At 29.9% G+C, this 10,887-nt stretch overlaps 1 long non-coding RNA gene across 1 annotated transcript; it reads left to right on the forward strand.

Annotated features, from left to right (window-relative positions):
* Positions 1 to 29: 29 nt before the first annotated feature.
* LOC7492282 (uncharacterized) lies at positions 30 to 1,818 on the forward strand. The gene is made up of 2 exons (XR_002982688.2): positions 30 to 579; positions 871 to 1,818. It is a non-coding gene; the product is annotated as an uncharacterized LOC7492282 (long non-coding RNA).
* The last annotated feature ends 9,069 nt before the right edge of the window (positions 1,819 to 10,887 follow it).

Genomic DNA, 10,887 nt, shown 5'->3' on the forward strand with positions numbered 1-10,887 from the left:
AAACTACAATTTCGCCCCACACTTTATGAGATTTTAACGGATTAATGACACATTTCCCCTTATACTCTTACTTTTTTATGGATCTTCCCTTGTATAGAATATTTTATGCATTCTACCATTTTACTATTGTTTTGTTAAAATTTATATCCTTTCATCTAATTTTATTACGTGTCAAGAATATATGCATTAATCTATAAGATTATCACTTGAAAATTAAGCTGAAGTCGGGGATTTCAAACCGCTATTTTTATAGAAGACTGTATAAGCCACAAGCTGTTCGATAAAATGACAAGGAGAAAAAAGACTGAAGTTAAATGGAGGAAATCATTTTTGAATTTATCCATCCCTTGTAACAAGAGAAATACTAGTGAGAAAGAGAGAAAAATTTGCAGTTGGCGGCACTCTAACACTTAGTGCTAAGTTTCTGAGTACAGGTGCCGATTAAAATAGAGACAACCAGGTGTGTGCGTGCAAGCAGTAGCAAACTACGGTTGCAACTGAAAAAGGCTTGAAGGAAATTTCTGTAACACACAAGGCCATCCTTGAGGACTGGACTTCTCACACATTGTGGAGTACCCAGTATACAACCCTGAGCATATAATTTCTCTCGCTCTCTTTTAATTTTTGTTTTTACATCTATGCATGGCTCATTGTTTTACCATTTGCTCGTGTGATTGGTCATCCCTTTGTACCATTTAGTCTCTCTTTTCTTGCCCTGAGTAAATTGTCACAAGTATTGCTTACACATTACTAGCTTATGTACACATTTGTGTTAGAAGTTATCTTTCATACATCTTTCTATTGCCTACGGCATTGTGTACCGCGTACTGTTTTTTTGCATATCATCTAGTTTTTATTTATTTCTTACAGGGATAAGCCAGAGTCATCAATCAGATCCTCAACAGTGTGGAAGGCAGTTTGGTGCCTGAATGCCCCGGAAAAGATAAGGAAAATGCAATCTCATGCCAATCCAACTGCTTTAAGCTCTATTAGTCCCCTCTTCCCTTTGTAGGCATGCCAAAAAGAGGAAGAAGCTGTGGAGCCCACAATTTTCTTCTACGAGTATGTGGACACCACATGGTTAGCTAGTTCTAGGGTTATCAAGAGCAGGGTTTGGAAATTTTGATTGAAGGTGGAGCACTATTAATAAGCTGGGGAATGAATGCAGAAATGACTACACTGCGATTAGTGCTGCGTGTTTGTGTTGACAAATTTGGAAGAGTAGGAATGAAAGTCAAATGGAGTCGTCCTATCAATCCACGTAAAGTAGCAAGAAAGTCATCCCTGCTCACAGCATAGTTCTCTCTCTTGCGGACCATCCTTCCTTCTCCTGCTCCAACATCTTCTCAAAGAGGAGTCCAGATGGATAGAAGGGAAAAACCACTTGATGGGAACCTAAAGATAAATATGTAGGGGTTCCACTATGGTAAAGCGGTGGATGGTAGGGGTTCCAAGTGCAAGAGTAGGTATGTCGCTCGAGGATAAGCCATGAAGATTAGGGAAGCTCTCATCTTCGCGACTTCGTTGGGAACTCATGGGATTGTAATCGAATCTGATGCTGTTGCTACTGTGTTAGCCATCAAGGATTCAAGATTGACCCCTGCTTGGAAAGGTGGTCTGGTCACAGCAGACACCAAGCATCATTTACCATTTATGCCTAATGTGTCCGTAAAGTTTATCAGTATAGAGAGTATAATATGGTCGTTTGAATTCTTTGCCTCCAGAATTCATTAGGGTTTTACAAGTCTCCATTGCATGTAAATCGGACGCCAGATTACATTGGCTAACACCCAAATGTAGTCTCTCTTTTTTCTTTTCTTTTTTTGACCAGCATAAATCATGTCCTTGCAAATCATAAAGATAAAAGAGAAATGACGAGACATCTTACAAAGGAATGAGAGAAATAAAGGAATCAATGCACCATGAAAACAAAAATGAAAAAAGAAGGAAAATACTATGAAAAGAATACCCTCTCCCTCTCTCTCTCTCTAATTATAATTACTCTTATAATTATGTTTTTAGCTGAGAAAGATTTCACAATTAATGTATGATATAGAATGTTTATGCAAGGAATATGACACTGATAGGTTGCTCTACTCCAGGATGCAATATTGCTACTGCTTTCTTCCTGCGGATGATTAATTGATCAGAGTAAATGTTATAGAATAAGATCGGCCATCAAGATGTAATTATAACCAAGAATAAAAATTGGCTTTCTCCTAGAAGCTATTTGGTTATGAGCGGTCGTTGTCAAATATTATCAATTATGAGGAAAATATTATAGCTAGATTTATTGTGCTCCCTCTCATATTTCGAGTGGTGATGTTTTATTTTCATTTTAATTTTTAAACTTTGTTTCTTCTTGATTGAGTCTTGTCAAATTAATGGTCAATTTCTTTTTAATTTATTAATCAATAACTAAATTAAAAGAGAGAGGACCACGGTGAAAAAAACACTAAAAATAGGTTAATGATTTCAAAATTCACATGAAACATTCACTTTAGTCCTTATAGCTTTCATTATGTAAATTTTTCATCCCTTTAGTTTGTGAAAATTAATTTTGGTCCGTAACTTTATTTTTATTGTTTTTTAGTCTCTAATTCTAGATAAGAGAGAGAAAGTCATCAGAATCTGATTATAAGAAGAGAAAATATCAATTAACACCAATTTAGACGATGAAAAATATCAATCTTTGTGTCAATAGTATCCATTCGATGAGAGAAGTTCATCTAGGGTGTTATTTTCCCTCCGCATTGCTTGAGAGGGTAGATTTGACTTTGAAAAGTTTTTTGAATTTGTTTTTTGGACGTCTTTATGTCTTATTCAAGGATATAAACAAGTTTACCCAGATATTTAGGATCTTTTCTAAGTGTTTTTAGGTCAAAATTGGTTTAACAATAATATTTTTTGACAAAAAACCATTGCTTTGACTTTTTAGCGACCCTCTGATCACTAGAATTTAAGGCTGCAGACATCGAGTCATTTATGATTTTTTTTAAAAAAAAATAGAAGGGTCATTTGGCCTATAATATTTTGAAAAACAATAAATAAATAAAAAGCCTAGCATGCAGGTAGCTTGCCCTGATTATTAAATTATTTTAATGTTTCTTTAATCACTGCATTTTCATCCCCTCAGAAATCAAAATAATAATAAAAAAATCATTTGTTATTCAAAGGTTTTATTTTTCATTTGACTAAAAAAAAAATTTTATTCAACTTTAAAAAATGTCATTTTTTTGTTTTTCAAGTTCCACTTGCATGTCCTGTTTGTTTTTTAATTTTTTTATTTGATAAAAAACGAATCCCACATGCATGGTTATTGTGTAATTAAATAAAATATAATTTAAAAAATAAAAAGTTATTAGATATACTAGTATGCATAACCGCAATCATAAGTTTAATATTAAACTATAACTAAAAGGAGTCAGTGTTTTACTGTGGACTGCACTGTGCAGTCCACAGTAAAACACTGACTCCTTCCTTAGGCCTTTTTTTTTTTTTTTTTTTTTTTTTTTTATTATTATTAAGGTTATCTAAGTTTTTTTGGCTGTTTTTTTTATACTTTTTGGGATTTTTTTTTGCTTTTTTATTTATTTTTTTTAATTAATTATTTTCGTTTAGTTTAGTTTGTTAATGTTAAATTTCTTTCTATTTAGTTATTAGACTTTCATGACACATATCTCGAGTTTTACGGGTTAACCTGGTTTCACGGGTGAACCCAGTTAATTCCAGGTTGACCCGTCAATTTTTTTTATTATTATTTTCATAAATATTTTTTTTTAATTTAGTTTGTTAATGTTATTTTTTTTTTATTTAGTTATCAGACTTTCATGACACAAATACTGGGTTTAACAGATTAACATGGTTTGACGAGTTAACCCGGATTTTTTTTCTTTTTAATTAATTTTTTTTGTTTAGTTCAGTTTGTTAATATTCACTTTTTTTTATTTAGTTACCAGACATTCATGACACAGATCCCGGGTTTAACGGGTTAACTTGGTTTGACGAGTTAACATGAATTTTATTTTATTTTTTGCTTTTTTTTTCTTTTTAATTATTTTTTTCGTTTCGTTTAGTTTAGTTTGTTAATGTTAAATTTCTGTCTATTTAGTTTTTTTTCTTCTTAGAGGTTTTTTTTCTTTTATTTGTTATTTTTAATTAATTTTATTTAATTAATTTAGTTTATTAATATTAAATTTTTTTCTAAGTAGTTCTCGACTGATGCCTTTAGTTTTTTTTTTATGTCTTTGACTGTGAACTGCACAGTGCAGTCTACTGTGAAAAGGCTGATGCTTTTTTTTAATTAATTTTTTTTGTTTAATTTAAATTGTTAATGTTAATTTTTTTTCTATTTAGTTATCAAACTTTCATTACACGGATTCTGGGTTTGACAGGTTAACCTGGTTTGACGAGTTAGCCTAGTTAATTCTGGGTTAACCCATTAATTTGTTTTTTTCTTTTTAACTATCAAGCTTTCACGATGCAAATTCAATGTATGACGGGTTAACCTGGTTTGAAGGGTTAACCCAATTAATTCATATTTTTTTTTCTTTTTTTTCATTAGTTTTTTTTTTCCTGTTGGTTTTTTTTTAACTAATTTATTAAATTATCACACTTTTATGACACAACCTTGCAGCCAGACCCATGTCCAATGTTATTGGGTCTGGTATTGCAATCCAGACACTTTTATGCTAAGGGTTAACCCAAGTTTAATGTTATTATTAATATTATAAACATTACTCTTGGATCGGGCGTTGCAACCAAACCTGAGACTCTTGGGTATAATTTTGTAAAAAAACCTAATAGTTTTAAATCTTAACTATTTTTAAAATGCAAAAAATAATTGACCCGCGGCATCGCGCGGGGCATGTAACTAGTGATGTACTATTTTCACTCATGCTTTTTAAAAAAAAATTATTTTATATTTATTTTATATTTTTTTTTAAATGGGCTAGCGTGTGATTTGGTCTTTGCTCTTACCATATTATTATTTAAAAAAAAATTATTTAATGTTTTTTTAGCCTTTAAAGTTAAAACAAACAAAAATTAACAAAATGGCTCTTTTTTATTTGATTTAAAAAACGGTTTTTTTTATTTAACTTTAAAAATAGGTTTTTTTTTTCAGTCCCACACTCCTCTCCTTCTTGTTATTTTTTAAATTACTTGATACAAAAAAAAAGTCTCACCCACCTAGTTGTTGTGTGATTAAATGAAAAACAATTTATAAAATAAAAGGTTATTAAATTTAATAGGATGCATGATCTAAATCATTAGTTTAACAAGTTGAAATGAGTTCACTTGAGTTTTTTTAATATTTTTTTAATTAAATATTTTTATTTCTAATTTCTCTTTTTATAGGCCAGGATTATAGGTAGGTACATAAGTTCAGCCTTATTGTTATTTTTTAAAAAAATTGTTTTTACTTAATGCATTTTCAGCCCTTTAAAATTAAAACAAAAAAAAATCATTCTTTTTTTATTTGAATTTTAAAAATCCTTTTGTTATTGAATTTAAAAAACTAGGTCATTTTTTTGTTTTTTCAATCTCTTGTGCCTATCATGTTTGTTTATTTTTCAAATTATTTTTTATTTGATACAAAAAAGTCTCTCTACCTAGTTGTTATGTAATTAAATAAATGATAACTTAAAAAATAAAAGATATTAAATTCAATGAGATGTATGACCTAATCACAAGTTTAAGAAGTTAACTCGAGTTCACTCGAGTCTAGTTTTTAACCTTTTTTTAACTGATTTTTTTTTCAATTTTATCTTTCAACATTAAATTCTTTTGGAATTGGATATAATTATTTGTTTTTTTTTTAGGTTATCACGGTCTCATAATTCAAGTGCGAGTTTAATTGATTAACCCGAGTTAATATAAGTCAATCTAATATATTGTCGTCTTAATATTTATAAATAAAATCCAATATATCACTTCCCCGACATTGAAAAAAGATATCATCCAATATAGGTCAAACTTTGCATTCATAACTATTTTTTTCTTTTTAGAAAACATAATATCAATGCATAAATATTGTTTTTTCATTAAAAAAGAATCTATTCTGTAGTGTAGCATGGGCAATAGACTAGTACAATTAAAAGACATGGGTGGAAACTTCATAAAAATTATGAGCCACCTCAAGAATTTTTTGTTTTTTTTTTTTGTTTTCATTTGCATCCTTTCTTACTTTCTTTTGATTGAGTCTTTCAAACTATTTTTACCTCATCAAATCTTTTGTTTTCATTTGCATCCTTCTCTCTTTCTTTTTATTGGATCCTTCAAACTTCTTTTTTTCATTTGCATTTAACAACTATAGTTTAGTTTTACATATTCATCCCCAGTAAACCATGAAACGGTGTTTAGAATCATGAACACATGAGGCATTGAGAGATGGGAAAAATATTTAAAAAAATAGAAATACAATATAGAAGAAAGACACAATCTACCTTAAGTTGCAATAGTTACTCTTAATGTTTTTTTATTATTTCCTTTTTCTTTTTATTTTTTTATCCCTTAACTTTTTTTATTTTCAATTTTATCCTTTAACATTAAGTTGACTTAGGATTGAATTTGATGTTTTATTTCATTTGACTTTAAATAAGGCTCTCACAATGTTAAAAATAAATTTTGATATTGAATAACTGTTTGATTTGGTGAAATAAAGTTCAATTTTATTCACTTAAACCAATTAAAACTTTAAAGATCCAATTTCAAACTAAAATAAATATTTATCCTTTTTTTTTCTAAAAAATAACATATTTATCTTAGCTTTTCAACTTAATTTTTGGTTGAAATCAATCAATTTATTATCATTTATTAGCTATATATATATTCTCAATTTGTTTTATTGAACACGAATATAAACCTTTTAGTTTGCAAATATAATTTTCTTGATGATAAAAAACATTAACACAACACCCGCACCCTTTTATGATGCTGAAAAAAAATGATTTATCCCGCAACGAATCAAACTAGTATTAGGCAAGCAAGTTTGAACGGAGGTTTCTATCAGTGTGAGCCACCATCTGACTTAATTTTGACCAGCAAAGTGCACAAGTGTTGTTTCAAAGCATTTTTCAAAATTTATTTTTTATTTAATAATATAAAAATTAAAATAAATATTTGTAAGAAAGTTAACTAATAAAAATTTTAAAGGAAAAATATTTTTTTTTAATTAAAATTATCTTCTTACATTCATGTGATTTAGCAACAAGGTTTATTGAATAAAAACTATTGGTAGTTAAAAAATATTCATAAAAAATTTAATGACTTGAATTAAAGAGAAAAATGTATCTTTTTAATAAAATACTCACTTTTTTTATTCATGTATTTCTTTTATTAAAAGTTTTGTTTTTAAATAAAAAAAACTTATTATAATAATGAAAACAAGTTTAAATAAGAATAAAACAAAATAAAAATAATGGATCAAGCATTTCTAGACGCTATTATGAACAAATCTAAGAACAATAAGTCTTATAATATTTTAGAAAACATCTATAATAAAAATAGCAAAATAGATATTTTATTTTTATTGAATATCAATAAGATTTTTTTTTAAATATGCATATTAGTTTAATATATAACTAATAGTAAAGTAATTGTTAATATCACAAGCTCAAGTGTTATGAAAAACTAAGGCATAATTGGACTGTTTAACAAACAGTTTATGAGTGTATGACCTGAAATAAAAAGGTCAGGCTTGCACACTCATCATCTATCCTAATTTTTTTTATAGAATTAATGATGCATCGTCCCCCTAGACAAACAACGTGTTTGTCTTCTGGTACAGATTCCGACCATTTATGGTGGTTGAAAGTCGATGTCCAAGTTTTGAAACTCTAAAAACTCATTTTCAACTTGTTTTCACATGTAAATAACTATTAAACATCACAAGACTTCGTTAAACCCATTTTATCCCAAAAAACCTCCATTCTTTTTAAAAATTCAAAATTAAACCACGTCACAAAAAAAATTCAAGCTCTAATCTACTTTTTTTTTTACAAGATAAAAATATCCAAACTACCTTCATTCATGTAACTCCTTTATTTTTTTAAAGAAAATACAATGCATCGTTTTATAGTGCAGACAACAAAATCCAACCATTTATGGTAGTTGAAAAGTCAAGATCTGGATTTTAAGACTCTAAAACCTCATTTTCAACTTTACTTTACATATAAACGTCTAAAAAACATTATAAAAGCCTTGTTAAACCCATTTATTTCCCAAAACACCTCCAATCTTTCTAAAAACTCAAAATCAAACCAAATCACAAAAACCCTCTCGAGCCCCAATCTATTTTTCTTAGCAATAAAAAAAATTCAAACCACCTCCATAAAACTCTTCTATGCAAAATGAACCAATTAACACAATGATCGGTATTTTTCATTACCAGAATGTGCCCAACTAACCTCTTTCTCTTTTCTTCTATTTTTTTTTTAGTGATTTTCTCCCTTTTCTCTCAATGTTGTAAAAACAATAAAGTTTCAGATTATAACATAAAATTCTAAAACATTAGAGATCAAATAATGTATAAACTAAAACTTGAGGGGCTAAACTGAACTGAAGTTTTCCATTTTTTTTTTAATTCTGATCATTGTTTTTGTTTTCTTGATTTCTTTTTTAACCATAGCCTAAAATTATATTTCTCACAATTGATTTTTAATTTAACGTCATACTATTTCTCGATACTTCGAATATGCCATAGCATGCAAAGTGAAAGCAACTCTTTTTTTTTTTTTTTTTGGCTTCCTTGTGTACATTTTAGGAAGTTGACAGATTAGTTGACCGCATCCTCCTCTTTCGTCCCCCTATTTACTTGATTTAATTTAATTTATTTAATTTTTAAAAAAAGTGCCTGGACCATTGACTCGTATATTTCTATGGCTACGCATGTTGTAACACGTGGAAGCTTGCTGCGTAAGGTTTGGTACGCGGTTGATGGGAGACCAATGCGATAATCAAGAACGCCACTAGCTAGTTGCCTTCACACATCAAATATTAATTAATTAGTCTAATGCTGTTAGATCGGCACTTTCCATGGTGATCTTACTATGATCTGTCACATCATTATTTACTTAATTAATAATAAAAATTATTACAACATTAATTTATAGCATTAGTGCTGTGATAACATGAACTTGTGTGCTTCCTTACTATAGCTCGGAAAGTGTCCTTGTCCCACTCTGCCCGAACAAAAGTTATGTATCTCGTTAAATCTAGAGTTCACTGCCCATAACTTGGGTGGTGAGCATAGATCGGCGGTTCAATAATATTATTTTAAAAAAATATTTATTTTTTTAAAATATATTAAGATATTTTATTTTTATTTTTAATAGAGAAATAATATAATTATATTTTGAACCTCATTTAATAATTTAAATTTTTTGGTTGAGATGATTTTTTGATATGGTATCATAGCTTTAATGGTCAAATGGTCACGAGTTCGGATCTTACCATCCCTATTTATTTGATAAAAATCAAGTACAATGTAATATGAGTCTATGATTTCAAGTCCAAATGACTTTCACTTGAGGAGGTGTGTTAGAAAATAATATAATTATATCTTAGAATCTTATCTAATAAGTTAAGTTTTTTGATTAAATCGATTTTTTAACAATTAAAATTATTAAAAAAAACATCAAATTAATATATTTCCGGCTAAACAAATCTTTTGAAAACACACCGAATACAATTTCAAAAGCAATGAGAAACTGTGCTTGAATAGGCTTTACGGCAGTTTGCTCATTGCCCCCCTTACCGTGTGAATTTTCCAAGGAGCAGGCAAGGGACAAATAGTGATCTTCTATACATTTACATGAATGAATTATAATAGCTGGCTGTGGAGCTTCAGGAGTGGACATGGCCTACCACTTAATTAGACAGTGTTATCATTTTATCGTGGACTAGAATCCTGATTTGTCATCATGTAGGTGCTGAATATTTCATGTCGATAGGTCACCTTATATATTCTCTTTCATTTCCACTGCCACCGTTTTCAGTCTGATTTCCTTGCCGGGCTCTGATCGTTTCTGATTTCACAAATCTTCCTTGGATACACAGCGTTGACTTGCTATCCAGTATACCTGTTGAACCTGTAGAAGCAGAAACCATAGCTAGCTGCTGCCACAATTGAAAATCTCATGCTCAAATCCAGTCCGGTGGGCAATGGCATCCAAACTTGAAACAACCAAATATCGCAGATGAGGATTTGAGGAGCCTTTCGATGTATGTGGGATAAAATCAAGAATTATTCATACTATTGTGGCACTCTTGCATCATTGTAAATACAAAAAAGACTCTGCCCTCCTAATTTCAAGCTTAAAATTGCTCGTAGTGACTAGTTTCTTTCTGCTTTTCATAACATCAATCATGTCATAAACATTCTTGTAGTGCGTTGTTGGCAATGTCACTGCTTATGCTACCTTTATACTACAAGCCATTGAATAATTCAGGCCAACTTTAGGTGATCTAAAGGAGTATCGTGGAAAATGACAACTTCCCGTGAGCGAACCAATTCTATGCATATCCATCTAACTATTTAATTACCCTTTTTTTAAAACAACAATGAAATTTCATTAACATAAGACGACATTATAGAGCAATTGGATGTAGTGTAGGGTAAAAACCCAGCAAAATAATTAAAGCATAATGACTCAAACATAAAAAAGCTCAATGAAAACAAATAGCATGTAGAGAAATGAGTATAGCAGGTGGTGAGACCAGATTGTTATCGTAAATGACGACAATGCGTGTATCGAATCACGAGTTAATCTACTGGATCAATTTAGATCTAGCACGGGGTAAAACTCGGTCGGAGTCAAGTTTCGAGTACCAGGTGGGCGGGCATAGTCACACTGTGCTTCTAACACTGAAGTCCGAAGAAGCTTG

This window comes from Populus trichocarpa, chromosome 6 (genome assembly GCF_000002775.5).
Source record: "Populus trichocarpa isolate Nisqually-1 chromosome 6, P.trichocarpa_v4.1, whole genome shotgun sequence".
Taxonomy (NCBI): Eukaryota; Viridiplantae; Streptophyta; class Magnoliopsida; order Malpighiales; family Salicaceae; genus Populus; species Populus trichocarpa.